This window comes from Coregonus clupeaformis, chromosome 2 (genome assembly GCF_020615455.1).
Source record: "Coregonus clupeaformis isolate EN_2021a chromosome 2, ASM2061545v1, whole genome shotgun sequence".
Taxonomy (NCBI): domain Eukaryota; kingdom Metazoa; phylum Chordata; class Actinopteri; order Salmoniformes; family Salmonidae; genus Coregonus; species Coregonus clupeaformis.
Genome location: NC_059193.1, coordinates 25809587 through 25829962, shown reverse-complemented (window position 1 = coordinate 25829962; position 20376 = coordinate 25809587). Strand labels below are relative to the sequence as shown.

The 20376-nt window shown below is 42.6% G+C and overlaps 1 long non-coding RNA gene across 1 annotated transcript in view; it reads left to right on the top strand.

The window, feature by feature from the left end:
* Positions 1-17625, top strand: part of LOC121536604 — a 51112-nt gene extending 33487 nt beyond the window's left edge. Inside the window, exon 3 of the long non-coding RNA XR_005994886.2 lies at positions 17163-17625. This is a non-coding gene — a long non-coding RNA (uncharacterized LOC121536604). The remainder of the gene's footprint in view (positions 1-17162) is intronic.
* Positions 17626-20376: the final 2751 nt, after the last annotated feature.

The following is a 20376-nucleotide window of genomic DNA, read 5'->3' as shown; positions in this document are numbered from 1 at the left end:
TCTAAAAGGTTATGTCATGATGTTTGAAGAATAGTCTGGCCTTTTCTTAGAGCTTTCTATGGGTTAAAAAAGCATTTTGTGCCCTATGTTAGTTTGTTTATATATATATATATATGTCTTAGCTCTCTTTGGCATACACAGTTTAGATTCTCCCTAGCTTGTTGTGATTGGCAGATCTTTTGCTCTTATCAGGGTCTGGGGTGGGGGTGTGTGGGGGGGGGGGCAGTCGGCGGATGAGCTCCAAAGTAGTTTTGAAGTGTCTGTGAAAAGACTCCCCTTAATCCGTTTTATTTGCTCTGCTACCTCCGAAACCATTTGTCCACAGAGCTCCCCCTCCTCTCCTCTCCTCCCCTCCACTCTCCTCCCCTCCCCTCCCCTCCCCACCCTCCCTCCAGCTCCTCTACCCACCAGCCCAGCCCAGAGCCCAGGGATTTAGTATGGAGGTGCAAGAGCCCGCAGACAGTTAAAAAGAGCCATCTGGCCGAGGGGTGGGGGTGTGGTGGGGGAGCCGTGCTGGGCAATCAAAATGACGGACAGCAGTGAAAAGAGTTTTGCAGGCTCCCACATACATGTGAAGTAGCCCGACTTGTGAGCTTTCACAGCTCCCCCTGGTCTTCAGGTAAACACTAGCCGCCATGGTATGCGTCTTGCCGCTTCAATCTGTGTGTGTGAGTGTGTGTGTATTGTGTTAGAACAACTGCCGACTTTATTTGGTTGTGTGTGTTTGCGAGCAAGCAGAGTTGGGCGTGGGGCGGTGAGGTGGGTTAGCAGAGGAAGTAACACAGCTTTTATATTTCATAAAACACGTTTGAAAAAACCCTGGCATTCAACACAGACCGATTTCTAAGCCCCGATGCAAAATGTGGCGCACAATCGTTGCTCACCCCTCTCTGAACCAATATTATAATCCCATTCTCTTATGCTTCCATCTCTCCCCTTCAACCTCCCCCCATCGGCGGCCCCTGCTAATGTGGGAAGCTAGGCTTCATTTTTCACTATGCCTTTGGGGCTCTGTTGTCAGAGAGCAGCCCTTAGGAAGTCTTTATTTCTGCCAGGCAGGGCCTCTCACGTTCCTCCACCCGCTCCCTCCGTTCTCATGGCTGTCCCCCCCACCTGCTGAGAGCCTGATCCCAGCCAGGGCAGCGCTTCAGCGGGGGACAATTACCAACGCTCCCAAGCTTTGATCATCTGACCACATGGAAGCACAACAGCTGACCACATGTTTCAACAGACAAGAAGAAGGAGATGGAGGAGTAGGGAGAAAATAGAAGAAGAAGAAGAAGAAGAAGAAGAAGAAGAAGAAGAAGAAGAAGAAGAAGAAGAAGAAGAAGCAGCAGCGTTGTCTTTGAATTCAGTCAAGCCCTATAAGTCCCATTCCAGTTCGGGAGCTGCCAGAGAGAGAGAGCTAGCTAGTATAATTATTTAATTTGTGTTGTAAACAGTTTTCCTTTTTGATCATGGTTATGGATATGGATCCCGGCAACCTCTACTTATTACCAACATTGTCTGGCCTCTGCAGCCTCTTATAAAGTTCAGTTTCAACTTGCTTTCTTTCTCTTTTGTGAGTGTGGCAGAGAAAGAGAGAGAAGTAATTTGAGGTGGTGCTTGTAAACGTGAGTGCTAATTCTGCTGCCATTGTCAGCCAAATTGTCACTAGGCCAGCTGGGCAGCTGGGCTGCTACTGCTCAGGCTCTCTCCTCCTCCCAGCCTCAGCCTCAGCCTCTGCCTGGTAAGATGGATTCAAAGGCCTCTCTGCTCCACAAAATAACCATGGCCCCATGTGGACCCACAGAGGTCACCCCAGTGAACCAGGTCACTGTGTGGAACAGGAAGACTAGGCCTTATCAAAGAGCGAAGGAGAAGCTACTCTTCTAAATGATATAGTTATGTTGTGCCCTGACTGTAGACAGAGAGGTTAGAGTGAAAGGTGGATGGATAAGTTAGATGTTGATTTAAGACCATAGCCAGGAATATGCCATGCGTAGTAATGTAGTTGTAACAGCAATGGCGTATCAGTGTACGCAGAAAGTTGGGTTAGTGGGGAAAGTAAATGTTGACACTGGGAAGATCTGTATGAATTCGGAGGGGTGCGGTTTTGGAGCAGATCGCAATGCATTTAATATCTCCTGTAAACCACACCACACTGCTAACTTTCATAACCATGTAGCTAACATTTCGCAGTGCTATCAGAAATCTTTATTTTGAGTAGAACATCTCTCATATCAGTTTGAAAGTGTTGCGAAGTTGTGAGGAGACAGTGTTTCATGTGGGATCACCTGGGTCTGTCTGCCGGCGGCTGGGCCTCCAGTGGTGCACACTGGGACATGAGGTCTGAATTAGGGGGCTGGGTGGAGGCTGGAGGGGTGGTGGTGGTGGGAGGTGTTTGTTTTTGCCTGTTTGCCGGGGATGGCCTCTTGGAGTGTCCCAATTGTGAAGGAGATCACTTTACCACATTAAGGGTGCCTGAAAAGAGCCTCTTCACCACCACTTGGGCCCAGGCTGGAATAACAGGCACTGTTTTGACTGGCTGACACCTTTTATTGTGACCCACTGCTCTGCTCTGTCAACCAACAGCCTGCTCCTGCCTCTACTCAGCCCAGTATGACCTTCAGAGAATATCTGCATGCATATGTACAAACACACATAGGCCTACTCAGGCACATGCGTACATGCGCTCACGCACGTATGTGCACACAGACTTATACATGCATGCATGCATGAACACGCATATAAATGATCTAAATTGTAATTATATCTACTGTATTTCCGTGTTTATATACCAGTGAACATTAGAAATATAATTAATCTGTTTGTGTCTGTGTGATGAGAAAATCATGAAATATCTCTACTTTTCGCCTTTGTAATAATTTTGAAATCATTTTTCTCTGCGCAGCAATACATACTAATTACTTTTCATTTTTGTTATTGATAAATAATGTTATATATCACAATACAAATATTATTTTTACTATTACAATTTAGATTTATATTACCATTATCTTCATTATTGAATATCTAGTGTTGTTGAATTTTAAGTATCCATTGAAAGGATTGTATTTTACATTATTGTCCTCATCTTAAAGGAAATTATGCCTCATAAATCAATGTTGAACCATAATTAAACGTAATTGTTTTTTTATTTGTTTAATAAAGTAAGTTGGAAAACTTCTCCCATGCAAAAATAATTATACATACTATTTAGTCTGTTATGTACATGTTTCATTTGTGTTGTTTTGAGAAGGAAATCAGTTATAGTCTCAACTGTCACATTGTTCCTCTAAGACTACATGTTATTTTCCCAAAGAGGAAGTCATTTTATTATGTAACATTTCTGGGACTGGTCATTTGTGTATCCTACCTAGTTCATAATCATTTTATCTGGCTGTTAAAAATAATTAACAAGTCATGCTCTTTTGTCGTCCACCATTTTAAGTCCTCGGTCCAGCAATGAAAGGCTTTCCCATAAGCACGGTCACATAATAGTGTCAGGATCCATTTTAAAGTGCTGTAATTCAGGGGTTTACAAGGCCTCATAAAACCCCAACATGCCCCGATAATGAGAAGCATGAATGGAAACTTGGAGTTCCTTGTGGCCCCTGAGAGAGAGAGAGAGAGAGAGAGAGAGAGAGAGAGAGAACGGAGAAAGAGAGAGAGAGGGGGGGAGAGAGAAAGACAGAGACACAGGCACAAAGCGGTGTTGCTAACAAAGGCAGCTAGTCTGGGCTCTCATAGCAGCTAACCAGCTATAACTACAGTAAAAAGGTGAGAGAGAGATAGAAAGAAAGAGAAAGGGAGGAAAAAGCCAGAGATAAAGAGAGGGGGGTGGGAATGGGAGGAGAGGGGCGGGGCGGGGCGGGGGAGATTGTAATAGACATTGTACACCAGGCAGCTGAAAGGACTGCTGTGATTGGTACCACTGTCTTATCCAGGTTTACAAAGGTGTTATCCAGGTTTAAACTGGTGTTATCCAGGTTTAAACTGGTGTTATCCAGGTTTAAAACAGTGTTATCCAGGTTTAAAGTGGTGTTATCCAGGTTTAAAATTGTGTTATCCAGGTTTAAAACGGTGTTGTCCAGGTTTAAAATGGTGTTATCCAGGTTTAAAATGGTGTTATCCAGGTTTAAAACGGTGTTGTCCAGGTTTAAAATGGTGTTATCCAGGTTTAAAATTGTGTTATCCAAGTTTACAAAGGTGTTATCCAAGTTTACAAAGGTGTTATCCAGGTTTAAAACAGTGTTATCCAGGTTTAAAATGGTGTTATCCAAGTTTACAAAGGCGTTATCCAGGTTTAAAACAGTGTTATCCAGGTTTAAAACTGTGTTATCCAGGTTTACATTGGTGTTATCCAGGTTTTAAATGGTGTTATCCAAGTTTACAAAGGTGTTCTCCAGGTTTACAAAGGTGTTCTCCAGGTTTACAGTGGAATGGACAGGAATTAACAGCCCCATAGGGTTTTTCCAGTCAGTGATATCACATGGACTAGTGTCAAAGGTCACAGGCAACTCAAGCACATAGCTCATCTTCCTTTAGTCCTCCCTGACAGGCTCTTTATGGTGCCCTGACCTGTGTGTGTGTGTGTGTGCTTCTGTGTGTGCATTTGTGCATGTACTTGTGTTATTGCGTATGAGTGTGCATGTGTGTGTGTGTGTGTGTGTGTGTGCTTTTGTGCATGTGTTTATGTCCGGTGTGTGTTGCATATGTTTGACGTGTATCCACTGTTAGACAGCTCACTAAAAATATCTTAGTCATCCGTACAAAGATCTTTCTGTTTTAGATCAAATAAATAACATATAAAGTAATGTGATGGCAGGCCTGAAGTCAGTGGAGCCTCCTCACTGAGCACACAAACTCTATTTCAAAGCACACAGAATGTCAACTGACTAGTGAAAAGGTCATGATGTTACAACAAAGCTTCTGTGTGTGTGTGTTAGAAGGTTATGGGGTGGGATATTCTCACTAAGTCATGTCAGTAAATCCTGTCACCAGCCTCGGGCCCTGCCATGAGGCCACCATAGTAGGTTGCGCTGCATGCCTCTAGTGTTTGTGAGAGGTCTAGAGATTTACCTGCAGAGTTGCTATACTCCCTTTCCTTCTCAACTCAAGGCGGACCTGAGGCCATATCAGGAGACTTAGATCAACTAGATGGGGTGGCAGGTAGCCTGGGCCAGTAACCCAAAGGTTTCTGGTTCGAATCCCTGAGCCGACAAGGTGAAAAATCTGTTGATGTGCCCTTTAGCAAGGCACTTAACCCTAATTGCTCCGGGTCGCCGCTGATAACGGCTGACCCTGGCTGTGACCCCACTCTCCGAGGTTGTCTCGGGGAGTTGGGATATGCAAAAAACACATTTCCAATTCACACATGCGTATAATACACGCTTGTACATATAAGCACCCATCAAATGTTTCCTTTTTTAGTAGCTTCTCAACAATGGTTTGATCGTTTTTTCAAAGTTAGAAACTCTTCTGAAGTTAAAGGCATACAGTATGAAAAGCAGGCAGCCGCTGGGTCCTGTGTCAGCGAGTGTGGTTGTGTGTGATTTACACCCATGTGTAAAGCTGGGCTTGTGTACTCTCAGCCAAGAGCGCCAGGGAGGCTGGAAACAACTATAAATCACCTAGCACTCGGCAGAAGAAATCATATGAAATCTGGGATTGCACTGCAACATTTAAAGTTATTACTGGAGATCATAAATGTTACTCTCATAAAGAAGCTTGGCCCAGAGTAGTGGAGCGTAGTGGTCCCTGGGTTCTTGTTCTGACCACAATGATCCTGGGTTGAAGGAGGTAGGATTAAGTTGTGCTTAAACACTGATCCTAGGTCAGTTTTGAGTTTTTCTCCTCTACATTGCATGTTAGATTTTGGGAAAGGTAAACTGATCATAGATCTGTACCCAATGGAGTGAGCTGGAGTGGACCGGATGGTGGAGTGAGGTGACGTACGGGTCAGTCTCTCTATCTTTCTCACTCTCTCTCTTTCTGTATCTCTCACTCTCTCTCCGTCCCACCCCAGCACTAATAAACAGTGGCCACAGCTGATGCCAGCCACTGAAAATGAATTATTCATTAACATGTCAAATCAATAATGACACAGGGCTCCCAGACCACTCTCGGTGGCCTAGTTATTGGTTTTAGGGACAGATCATTTTGATGAAGGCTTGCTAAATTCAGGATGGTTTTTAGGGGGCTATGTTCACAGTACTGGATGTTTCTGGGCTCATGCTGAGGTGAATTGATTGTCATTTTAGCTTGAGACTTGACTATTAGGATGGCAACAATAACAGAGTGAGAGGTGGAGAGAAACGGGCGCCCATGATTAATATGACACTTTTGTTCAGGGGAAATGATAGGAAATACAAGCAGAGGCCTGGTTGGGGAGGCGCCGTTGCTGTGGCATTAAGGGCATGGGCACATTTGGATGGTTCAGTGGGCATGGCCCACCCCCTGCCCCGACACTTCTGTTCAGATGTCACTCACTGTCGCACCAGCCTGTAATTTTCCATCAACTGGAACAGTGAGGGAACATCACCACCCAGCAACTTTTAAAATAATAAATAATTCATTAAATAATCAGTATCTCCACAACAATCTATTTCTTCTGTCAATCTAGCAGCACTCAAAAATCATTCTGAAAGATAGAGCCATGGCGAGAGAGTGGGAAAGAGAGAGAATGGGGAAAAAAATGATGAAAGCCAAATGAAAATAATTAAAAGCATGGGATATTAAAATGCTCTTTACTTCTCCGCCTTCGATTTACTTTTAATTGGGTCCAATTTTCTGTCAGAATAGCCGGTGTGGGTGGATTTGTGTGTGTGTGTAGTGTGTGTATTTGTGCACGTGTGTGTCTGTGTGGGACGTGACTGATGTCTGAAGGCTGAATGTATGGTAAATGACCAAGCAGTGGATGCCGAGATAGAGAGATATGAAAGGCCGTCATGCTGACAAAGACAGCCATAATGAGAAGCAGACATCGGGGGCCATGTTGGGAGGTAAAGGGGGAGAGGGGAAGGGAGGAGTTATGCTACAGGATCCGCCATGTTCACTCATCCATGTCACACGAACCCCCACCCTCCAACTCATCACCATTCATACCTGCGTTGCTCGGCCCGAAGGTCCATATATTGTCCAAGAATGAGCCCTACGGGTATATGAGGTGAGAAAGTCAGAGGTGTCTACAATATTCACAGTGCATTCGAAAAGTATTCAGACCCCTTAACTTTTTCCACATTTTGTTACGTTACAGCCTTATTCTAAAATGGATTAAATTGTTTCCCCCCCTCATCAATCTACACACAATACCCCATAATGACAAAGCAAAAACAGGTTTTTAGAAATTTTTGCACATGTATAAAGAAATCCAAACTGAAATATCACATTTACATAAGTATTCAGACCCTTTACTCATTACTTTGTTGAAGCACCTTTGGCAGCGATTACAGCCTCAAGTCTATTTGGTTATGACGCTACAAGCTTGGCACACCTGTATTTGGGGAGTTTATCCCATTCTTCTCTGCAGATCATCTCAAGTGCTGTCAGGTTGGATGGGGAGCATCGCTGCACAGCTATTTTCAGGTCTCTCCAGAGATGTTCGATCGTGTTCAAGTCCGGGCTCTGGCTGGGCCACTCAAGGACATTCAGAGAAGCCATTCCTGCATTGTCTTGGCTGTGTGCTTAGGGTCGTTGTCCTGTTGGAAGGTGAACCTTCGCCCCAGTCTGAGGTCCTGAGCACTGGAGCAGGTTTTCATCAAGGATCTCTCTGTACTTTGCTCCGTTCATCTCTTCCTCGATCCTGACTAGTCTCCCAGTCCCTGCCACTGAAAAACATCTCCACAACATGATGCTGCCACCACCATGCTTCCCCGTAGGGATGGTGCCAGGTTTCCTCCAGACATGACGCTTGGCATGCAGGCCAAAGAGTTCAATCTTGGTTTCATCAGACCTGAGAATCTTGTTACTCATGGTCTGAGAGTCCTTTAGGTGCCATTTGGCAAACTCCAAGAGGGCTGTCATGTTCCTTTTACTGAGGAGTGGCTTCCGTCTGGCCACTCTACCATAAAGGCCTGATTGGTGGAGTGCTGCAGGAAGGTGTCCTTCTGGAAGGTACTCCCATCTCCACAGAGGAACTCTGGAGCTCTGTCAGAGTGACCATCAGGTTCTTGGTCACCTCTCTGTCCAAGGCCTTTCTCCCCCGATTGCTCAGTTTGGCCGGGCGGACAGCCCTAGGAAGAGTCTTGGTGGCTCCAAACTTATTCCATTTCAGAATTATGGAGGCCACTGTGTTCTTGGGGACCTTCAATGCTGCTGACATTTTTTGGTACCCTTCCCCAGATCTGTGCCGCGACTCTATCCTGTCTTGGAGCTCTACGGACAATTCCTTTGACCTCATGGCTTGGTTTTTGCTCTGACATGCACTGTCAACCATGGGACCTTAGATAGACAGATGTGTGCCTTTCCAAATCATGTCCAATCAATTGAATTTACCACAGGTGGACAATCAAGTTGTAGAAACATCTCAAGGATGATCAATTGAAACAGGATGCACCTGAGCTCAATTTGGAGTCTCATAGAAAAGGTTCTAAATACTTATGTAAATAAAGTATTTCTGTTTTTTATTTGTAATACATTTGGAAAAAAAATCTAAAAATCTGTTTTCGCTTTGTCATTATGGGGTATTGTGTGTAGATTGATGAGGAAAAAAATAATTTTATCAATTTTATAATAAGGATGTAAGGTAACAAAATGTGGAAAAAGTCAAGGGGTCTGAATACCTTCCGAATGCACTGTATATATTGTGTCATATTTACATTGGAAGTGACAGTGTGGGATCCCCCTCAGAGGTTAGCCGTAGTTCCCTCAGACTGGGGAACGGGGGTGCATAGTGAGGGGTATGGTAACTCTGTGAGGTTGGCAGTTAGCTGTGGTAGCCCTTTTAAATGATGATTGTTGGTTGTAGCTGCCTGGAGTTGGATTGTGGCTGTGTTGGGTTGTTGGATTGTTGGGTTGTTGGGTTGGAGGCATGGGGAACTGACTGACTGCTCTGTTCACAGGCAGAGGTGTCTTTATCATTGCCAGATGCAGGAAGCTTGTAAAAGACGCTTGTATCAGTCTACAGCTTCAATCAAATTCTCTTCTACTTTGCCCTTACAGTGTTTTGTCTCGCACAATCAGTCGAGATATCACTTCCAATCACTTCTAAGCTGCTAGATTAAGAGCACCCATGTGTGCCCGACATTAACAGTTTAAATTCTGGGATGCAGAAATACTTGTCACTTCATACTTGTTGCTTCTGTCTCATGCTCTTATTTATGGCTCTGGGTTGAGTTGGTATTTATTTTATTTAGGAAATGAATGGAGAATTAATGATTCTGTTACTTCCCCCGTCGAGCCAAGGCTTGGGCTTCTTTTTTAAATCTCTGGACAACTAGAAACTGATTGGAGCAGGAAAAATACGCCCAGTCGCCCCCTTCTGCCAGACCTCACAATGAATGGGCTGATTTTTTGGATAGGGGTCCCTCTCTCAAGGGGCCAGCTGGAATTAGAAGTGGATTAATAATTTTAAACAAGGCTAAACCGCTTGGGCTGTCTGTCTGTCTACTATCCTCCTATACTTAGCCAAAAGTCTGTCTGCCGCTGCTGCCAATGGAAGCCTTCATCAAAACAATATATAACCCGAATGTCTCGTGATTAGCAATGTTGTATTAACTCGGAAATGTCTCCTTATCGAGATTGCTTATCTGCATTGTAACTTTTGGAGAAGCCAATAGAAGGCCTCTCATTAGGTTAAAGCACTCTGCGACTTTAGTTTCAGGCGTAGTTTGGACACATATCGTGTTTGTCTTTGTCTTGCATCATCTTTAGACCAGCAAACATTCTCTATGACTCTGTATAGTTTATGAAAACATTGGATGTGTTTCTGCCCCAGAGGTTACATTCTCTCTGCTCTATGACCGGGTGTTTTGGATTAATCTAGTCCAGGTCACAGTTGGACTTTTCAGCTCCACATCAAGTTTTTTCTTGGCTGACATTCAACTCTTTCCTAAAAAGGTGAATGATTCTGATTGGGCCGTGAAACATGCCAATCAATCACGCTGTTTTTTATTTTATTTTTTTATTTAACCTTTATTTAACCAGGTAAGCCAGTTGAGAACAAGTTCTCATTTACAACTGCGACCTGGCCAAGATAAAGCAAAGCAGTGCGATAAAAACAACAACACAGAGTTACATATGGGGTAAAAAAAACATAAAGTCAAAAAATACAACAGAAAATATATATACAGTGTGTGCAAATTTAGCAAGTTATGGAGGTAAGGCAATAAATAGGCTATAGTGCAAAATAATTACAATTAGTATTAACACTGGAATGCTAGATGTGCAAGAGATTATGTGCAAATAGAGATACTGGGGTGCAAAAGAGCAAAATAAATAACAATATAGAGGATGAGGTAGTTGGGTGGGCTAATTTCAGATGGGCTGTGTACAGGTGCAGTGATCGGTAAGGTGCTCTGACAACTGATGCTTAAAGTTAGTGAGGGAGATAGGAGTCTCCAGCTTCAGAGATTTTTGCAATTCATTCCAGTCATTGGCAGCAGAGAACTGGAAGGAATGGCGGCCAAAGGAGGTGTTGGCTTTTGGAATGACCAGTGAGATATACCTGTTGGAGCGCAGACTACGGGTGGGTGCTGCTATGGTGACCAATGAGCTAAGATAAGGCGGGGATTTGCCTAGCAGTGATTTATAGATGGCCTGGAGCCAGTGGGTTTGACGACGAACATGTAGTGAGGACCAGCCAACAAGAGCGTACAGGTCACAGTGGTGGGTAGTGTATGGGGCTTTGGAGACAAAACGGATGGCACTGTGATAGACTACATTCAATTTGCTGAGTAGAGTGTTGGAGGCTATTTTGTAAATGACATCGCCGAAGTCAAGGATCGGTAGGATAGTCAGTTTTACGAGGGCATGTTTGGCAGCATGAGTGAAGGAGGCTTTGTTGCGAAATAGGAAGCCGATTCTAGATTTAACTTTGGATTGGAGATTCCTAATGTGATTCTGGAAGGAGAGTTTACAGTCTAACCAGACACCTAGGTATTTGTAGTTGTCCACATACTCTAGGTCAGACCCGTCGAAAGTGGTGATTCTAGTCGGGTGGGCGGGTGCCAGCAGCGTTCGATTGAAGAGCATGCATTTAGTTTTACTAGTGTTTAAGAGCAGTTGGAGGCTACTGAAGGAGTGTTGTATGGCATTGAAGCTCGTTTGGAGGTTTGTTAACACAGTGTCCAATGAAGGGCCAGATGTATACAAAATGGTGTCGTCTGCGTAGAGGTGGATCTGAGAGTCACCAGCAGCAAGAGCGACATCATTGATATACACGGAGAAAAGAGTCGGCCCAAGAATTGAACCCTGTGGCACCCCCATAGAGACTGCCATAGGTCCAGACAACAGGCCCTCCGATTTGACACATTGAACTCTATCTGAGATGTAGTTGGTGAACCAGGCGAGGCAGTCATGTGATCAACATGTTTCCAGCATTGAACAGACCCCTCCAAAAAAAACGTATTTCTTTGAAAAATAGAAGGCCTTTGAAGTGGACTATAGAGATGATAAAGTCCAAGCTGTTAGGGAGTTGTGTTGGTAGGAGGAACTGGTCCAGTGACTGGGGAGTCCAGACCACCAGAACAGTGACCTCAGCTCTGAGAGAGGTTACGTTTTGCACCAGAGGGAGTGTTAAGGGAAGAGTCAGAGATATTTGGTGCCTCTTTGGTGTGTAATGATACTAGAATGATCTGAAAGAAGTGATACCACCTAGAATGAACTTCGGAATGGCCAAGGCCAACAAACCAAACGCTTCTGTTGATTTTTCTCTTAGAACATGGTTCCTTCAACACCTGTCTGTACGTGTGTGTGTGTGTGTGTGTGTGTGTGTGTGTGTGTGTGTGTGTGTGTGTGTGTGTGTGTGTGTGTGTGTGTGTGTGCACAAGCCACATGCATGTGTGCAGTGTGTGATTGGGTGTGTTAGCTGGGTGGGGTGAAGTGGAAACAGAGCTGCTCACAGTTATTAATTGTAATTGTTCTGTCTCTTCCTCCTGTGACATTTCAGGCTGCTGGTGGCTGGTGGCTGATGGGGGGGGGGTCTATCCACTCCTCATAGTATTTCCCCTTAACAAAGAGAACTCAGGGTCATCATCTCGTTAGTGAATCTTAATGAAATAACAAAATTGACATATAGAAAGCACCAAAACCTGAGAAAGACAGACATAAAATCTGGGAAAACAATGACAAAACTGACTAGTGCATAAATCTGTATTTTTTCTTCTTTTTTTTGGGGGGGGGGCATTAGAAAAAATGTCTGTGAATGTAGCAGGGACATTAGCCCCCTTCGGAGCTTTTATGCCGGCTGTCTGGTGTTGCAATTTCACACTTCAATGACTCTGACAACCAGTCTACTAGTGTCTGCATGCCCCAGATTTCACCTTATTTAGGTAATACACTAAAAAATCATTTTCTAGACAAGGTATATTAAACTGAGTATTCGGCAGGCACACTATCAGAAATTTGGACAGACACACATAGACCTATTATTCTTCAAGCAATGGTTAGGGAGCTGTTTGCCGTGTAGACTACAGTTTTATCACAATGCATGGTGTACAGTTGTCTTATGTTGTGTTAGCTGGTGTACATTTGGAGTGTGTCATTCGTTAAGTATTGTACAAACAAAGCATCACATTTGTGTGATATACCATTTGGTTGTTGCAGAGATTCATTTTCATTGGTCATATCCATTGAACCATGCATGTCAAACCACATTTCCTGGAGAGGTGTGAACATGGCCCTTAATGTTTAGTACAGTAGGGCCACATAAGACAAAGTAAGGTCTTACAATATCACTTTTACACCAGCAGAAGTTTGCCTCCCCCTTCATCTCTGTCAACGTATCATTTCTAATGCATGAACGACGGCATATTAAATGTAATAGGCAGACAGGAGAGGCGATACATTATTGATATCAGGCAAGAATGAATACAAACTGTGCAGACGGCACTACATTTCTCACTCTAAACTGCAGCACTGTTCTGGGTGTTATACAGTGGGGAAAAAAAGTATTTAGTCAGCCACCAATTGTGCAAGTTCTCCCACTTAAAAAGATGAGAGAGGCCTGTAATTTTCATCATAGGTACACGTCAACTATGACAGACAAAATGAGAAAAAAAATTCCAGAAAATCACATTGTAGGATTTTTAATGAATTTATTGGCATATGATGGTGGAAAATAAGTATTTGGTCAATAACAAAAGTTTCTCAATACTTTGTTATATACCGTTTGTTGGCAATGACACAGGTCAAACGTTTTCTGTAAGTCTTCACAAGGTTTTCACACACCGTTGCTGGTATTTTGGCCCATTCCTCCATGCAGATCTCCTCTAGAGCAGTGATGTTTTGGGGCTGTCGCTAGGGCAACACAGACTTTCAACTCCCTCCAAAGATTTTCTATGGGGGTTGAGATCTGGAGACTGGCTAGGCCACTCCAGGACCTTGAAATGCTTCTTACGAAGCCACTCCTTCGTTGCCCGGGCGGTGTGTTTGGGATCATTGTCATGCTGAAAGACCCAGCCACGTTTCATCTTCAATGCCCTTGCTGATGGAAGGAGGGTTTCACTCAAAATCTCACGATACATGGCCCCATTCATTCTTTCCTTTACACGGATCAGTCGTCCTGGTCCCTTTGCAGAAAAACAGCCCCAAAGCATGATGTTTCCAACCCCATGCTTCACAGTAGGTATGGTGTTCTTTGGATGCAACTCAGCATTCTTTGTCCTCCAAACATGACGAGTTGAGTTTTTACCAAAAAGTTATATTTTGGTTTCATCTGACCATATGACATTCTCCCAATCCTCTTCTGGATCATCCAAATGCACTTCAGACGGGCCTGGACATGTACTGCCTTAAGCAGGGGGACACGTCTCGCATTGCAGGATTTGAGTCCCTGGCGGCGTAGTGTGTTACTGATGGTTGGCTTTGTTACTTTGGTCCCAGCTCTCTGCAGGTCATTCACTAGGTCCCCCGTGTGGTTCTGGGATTTTTGCTCACCGTTCTTGTGATCATTTTGACCCCACGGGGTGAGATCTTGCGTGGAGCCCCAGATCGAGGGAGATTATCAGTGGTCTTGTATGTCTTCCATTTCCTAATAATTGCTCCCACAGTTGATTTCTTCAAACCAAGCTGCTTACCTATTGCAGATTCAGTCTTCCCAGCCTGGTGCAGGTCTACAATTTAGTTTCTGGTGTCCTTTGACAGCTCTTTGGTCTTGGCCATTGTGAAATTTGGAGTGTGACTGTTTGAGGTTGTGGACAGGTGTCTTTTATACTGATAACAAGTTCAAACAGGTGCCATTAATACAGGTAACGAGTGGAGGACAGAGGAGCCTCTTAAAGAAGAAGTTACAGGTCTGTGAGAGCCAGAAATCTTGCTTGTTTGTAGGTGACCAAATACTTATTTTCCACCATAATTTGCAAATAAATTCATTAAAAATCCTACAATGGGATTTTCTGGATTTTTTTTTCTCAATTTGTCTGTCATAGTTGACGTGTACCTATGATGAAAATTACAGGCCTCTCTCATCTTTTTAAGTGGGAGAACTTGCACAATTGGTGGCTGACTAAATACTTTTTTCCCCCACTGTACATACTAGGGTAAAATGAATACGATACATTCTGTTTATTTTTTCAGAGAAATGAATTAACAGCAATCCTTCATTGGATCGGGAATGCGCAATGATGTTGCCTCATTCCTCTTCTTTGGGCCTATTGAAACGCTGAATAGCCCACATTGCCAACATTTTGACTAGTTAAACAACACGTAAGGAAGAGTTTTATGTGATATTTGTATAATTTGTAGTAACGGGCGACATGGATCTTATTGTCAACATGCGGCCATTTTTATCTCATGTAAAACTAAGTGCGCAAATTCTTTAAGCTTATCAACTTGAAATGACTGGAGTTGTATACAATTTGCCCACAGCTGCACACTACCAGGCTGCACATGAGTAGTTTTTAACGGGAAATTGGGGTTTCCTAGACATTCATTTCGCCTGAGCCTTTCAGGGACATGCCAAGTGAATCGTTAATAACACAAAGCACTGGCTGCACAGTTTCTTTTTGTGAGTATTGTTCGGCTGCATTAGGGAGCTATCATCTGAAACATTGACAGCCTATATTTTGACATTAAACTTTCCTGTGCTTTTATTGCACATTATTGAGAACATATACGACCAATGGTAATACCGTTTAGTTTTTGTAATTGTGTTTTTATGCCTACTTATTTTGTTCGGGAAGAGCAGTAAAAACCCATGTATTTGATTTATTATAGGCCTATCCAGCCTTGATTGATATAGCTCTAATTAATAAGACAATAATAATATAAATAATAATATAAATAATACATCGCCTTCTTTTAATGAGAATATATTTCAAACTCATGGTTATTATGATAACATAACAACCCATATGTAAATAATAAAATCACAAAGGGAAAAACAAAAACTAATTTCAACCATTTCAGACTGTCAAATGCTATTTTATTGTTATGAGGTACTTTCAAGGCGAGAAGTGGAACATTTGGAGAGAGAAGCTCCCAAAATATATATGTCATAGGTAGTCATACCTAGGTATGGATAGAATTTCTCTAAGACATATATGGAAATATTTGGAAATATTGCTTTTTAACTGAGGGAATATCATGTACATATTTCAAAGGTGTCCCTTGTCTCAGAATCAGTGAATAGGCAAGTGTATAATATGTAGGAAATGAGAAATGTTGCCGATCACAAAGCCATTTTTAAGTAAAAAATGTCACTTTCAGTCAAACCTATTGAGTAAAGTAGTATCTGAATAAAATATAAACTTCATAATGTTGTTGGTTATTTTATCACAATTACATGTATGATATATTCCAGGTTTACATTTAGCCTCACACTTTTTTAGTTGCACAACAACAACAAAAACACTCTAAATGTTCGTGACCAATAATCCAAGTGAGAACCACAATTTGCACTTTCCAATAAATAAGAAATGCTAAAACATGCCATGTAACGGCTGTGCATTGAAAAGCTGAAAACAAAAGATGTCCTCTCTTTTTTTCTCCCAGGGCTTGTCCAGAGGAGAATTGAAACAGGGAAAAGTAATTACTGGAGAGGCATTGAAAGACTATCAGCATGAGGGTTTGGATTGACTCGGGGACACCTATGGCCCTTGCATTATCCTGGCATGAGGTCGCTTCAGCAATAGTCTGGCATTTTCCACCAGCACCTGGCTCCCCAACCCCCACATCCCCCTCTCACCAGGCCCTACTACCTGTCCCCCCTCCGTCTCCAGGCCTAGTACCACACCTGTCTTTATCATGGTGCTGCCGTAGTGGCAACTAAGACCATAACATATAATAACCATAGTGTCCAGTAGACGTTAATGGCAATAGCACAAATGCTTTTCCATCATAGCGTGGAGGTTCCCAGGTGAAAATTGATTTTGAATACTGTATGCTCGGTTGTAGCGAGGGGACGTGAAGTCTGGAACGACATGGGAACAGTGATAATTCACTAAGATACTAAACCGACAGACAATGAAATAATAGGTGTTATTTATTTACAGGGAAAATATAACCCTGGCCTTATTGTTTGGGCCGAAAGGCGCAGTGGGAGAATCAAATTTGGAGATGTGGAAAGCAGTGTTATATCAGCTGCAATCATAGGGAGCAGAATGTCTCACTACCATATACATTTGTTGAATATTTGAGTGCTTTAGCCCTGACATCTGTACTGCAGGTTGGCATTTATTGTCACGAATCTTGCCCTGGAGACAGCTCTGCAGAGTCGTCACTAGCTGGCACAGCCACAAAGTCATAAAATCGGATTTTAAACCTAACCTTAACCCTAACCTTAACCACACTGCTAATCCTCATGCTTAACCCTAACCTTAAATTAAGACCGAAAAGCACATGTTTGTTTTCATCAATTGTAATGATATATACAATTTTGACTTTGCAGCTGGCCCATCTAGTGGAAATCGCTCAGTTCTGCCTCCAGGGCAAGATTCATGACAATACATGTCAACCTGCGTCTGTATTGCAGGCATCAACACTTGTGTAAAGATATCCGTTCTCCTACTCCTTAAATACAGGTTCTGCACCAGAGCTGTGATGATGCTCCCTGAGGCCTCGTCTCTTACCCCATGTTCTGACTCCCTGGGATGTGTGGAGCTGTGAGGTACTGTTTTACTCATTGAGGTCTTTCCCTTCTGGCCTTCTCATGTACTGGTGCAAGGGGTCCGATGCCCATGGCAAGACTTTAGCCCCAACTGTGATCATATGATGTTGCCACTTTGTCATGCTCTCTCTAGTCCACTGTTACCACCCATGGCCCTGGAAGAGAAGAGGTGATGGAACAGTTTGTCTGTTGACCTTTCCCCTCTCTGTCAGCTAGTCCTTGTCTCTGTTCCATCCCCTTTTGCTACACCTCTCTCTCTGTGGCCTTCATGTATTTGCTTATGGTGATGCCTCAATGTATACATGGTGTGTTACCTATGTTTTCCTGGACATTTAAAGTTCAAGTGGAACATTTGTTGGCTATGCAATAGCATTCTGTTATTTGGTATTATGGTATTATAAGGGGGGTTCATCCATGTGGATCATGGGTCATAAAAGTTCACATTATACTAATTTCCCCTGATCATACAATTAATTTAATTTTAAGGAAATAATGTAATTAAATGTATGATCCAAGTGTGAAGTAGGCTATGGTATTTGGATAACGGATTTGTGTGGGTGAAATGGAGATCACTGTTTTCACTGTAAAATGATATGAGTTATGGACAAATGTGTTTTTATTATCTCATTTTATACATATAAACATATTACTGCCTTGCAGGGAAACTGAAAACTGCCACAGGGGATAATTTTACAAATGTCAGGCATGATTCTTATATTTGGGATTTCTAGACCCGATACATAAGCAAAGTCTGCTGAATTATTTGACTTAAGCTAACCTGTGTCAGACATATTGTAGAGGTTTAAAGTTCTTAAATGATGTTTGTTTTCATAGAAGACGACAGTATTGCATGTTGAAAGAACGATAGGGAATATTAACAACTGATTCAACCTTTGTTCATAACTTGCCAGTTTGCGGAGATAACTATCTAAGCCATCCCAGAAATATTTTAAGGTGATTAGATATTCCACAACAACCAGAGTATGCCTAAACAAATTCAAACCAAAATAATTTGTTTACAGTGTGTTGTGTTATGTGATAGGAATTGTACAGGGGGGAAAGGCTGTCGAGAAGAGCAGACATACGCATCTACTGGATTAACCGGATGGAGATGCAGGGGGCAACTGTATGGAATGCGCAAAAACTATTGAGCATATTGCACGAAACTATTATGCAACCATAGTTCCAGCTGTCTTGAAACAGTTTTGCTCTGATTGACAGCTCCATGACAGAAATGTAAATGGTATTAGATCGGTGGTTATTTCTCACATTCCTAGATATTCTGTGTCATAGTTTGGATAAATCTGTGAAAATATTATTATATTCGTAGATTCATATGCTCATTATTTTGTGAATTGAAATTGAGTTAACTCATTAGTCAGTTCGTGGAGAGCGAATTGTGCCGCCTCATCATGTTCATAATCATAAAACCCCGCGGGAATTTGCGTTGATCATGTGGCGCGCCACATTGTGTAACTGGAACGTTGGTGGGCACACGCTAGTAGGGATGTTGACAGCTATGTCATACGTTTCCATTGCCCAAATTGTTAACTTTTATCTTCCCATTCAAACATCCTCTAACTCGCGTGCAAGTTACGTTGGGCCGTTGGCAGTATTTCCAGGTCTTAATGGAAAGACTTTGGAACCCCCACTTCCAATTCACCGTTTCAAATGAAAGACATTAACAAGCATTGTCCTAGATATTCATTTTTAAAAGCTGAGGTAGGCGGGAGTGCAGAGATCTGCTGTTACCCATTCCCCCAGGCGGGACACTGCCACAGTGGGGTATCCTTGCTGCCCAATTACAAAAGACGGGCGGCTTTCAGGTGCAAACTTTGTTGAAACACAACTTTGTCCCATGCGGGTTGAGACAACAGCTGAAAACTATCATATTTGCAAAGAGCAGACCTGCGTTACAACCTGAGCTAAACTCAATTAAATACACGACATTAATTTAAGAAAACTGGCAAGATCCGACACATGCGTAAAGATATGGGAGATTGATGGAGATGCGGTTATGGCATTTTCAACAGGGCATAATGATTAGGCCTGTAGGCTATCTTTAGCTTGTTGTTAGGCTTATTGATTGTATAGGCTCATGCATAGAAAAAAACGTGTGATGTGTATAACCATATTCAAGAATTAAATATAAATACCATTGTCTATTTGAAATCATATGAGAGACCAGGCAGAAAGTTGGCCTCTCTCCCACCAGAGACGTCTTCAGGTGATGAGTTACGGGGGCACGGGGGTAATTCGGCTTGGAGTGGTTTTCGGCGATGGCATGGCACGTATAAAAATGGTGAATTGCTCACTTAACACCTCTCACAAGTGTTGAAAATATATCTGTCAAAAGACAAACGCACTTCACCATATACATAGCTGAACATCTGCTTTGCCGAGTAGAGCACGTCAACTTCCACTCCGGGGACCTGTTAGCGGTGACTGCCAGGCCTGCGCGGAAGAGGAAGTCATCAAGACACTGACACCCTCCCAGATGTTCGGGAATTAAGACTGTCTCTTGTTGGACAACCTAATTGATAATCATACGTTTGCGCCCGTTTTGCAATGGAAACATTCTTTTGGGGCTTAATTGAAATATTGAATTAATGACAGTATGATGACACCATGAGCTGGAATCTTGAGAACAGTCTACTATGCTATTGAGTTTAAATCTTTGTGTGCCATTGCATAATGACGTGTTATGTCCAGTTGGCCTAACACGAGAAGCAATGAGAGGATCAACAAAACGTTTAATTAGGTTTTTCTTTATTTTGTTTATCAGTTTTATATGGAGCTTGTCAAGCTAAATTATCTGAAAATGTCCAAACAAAATCTTATCTGCATGAACTTCAAGCGTTGATGTAGGCCTATCTTAAATGTGGTTGTATGTGCGTGTGAAAGTATAGACCTAGTGTTGTTGTGTTTGTTGTGCTGAATCGTTTATGAATGATTTCAAGTGACAGAGTTTGCTTTCAATAATACCTGTATCGAGTTAATTCATGTTTTGTAACATGCAAATAGTTTCCCATTACTAAAGGCACTGACTTAACATTGCAAATTAAATGTTTTCCGATAACTTAAATAGATTGGAAATTTAAATATTTCTAAATAGTCAACGAATCATT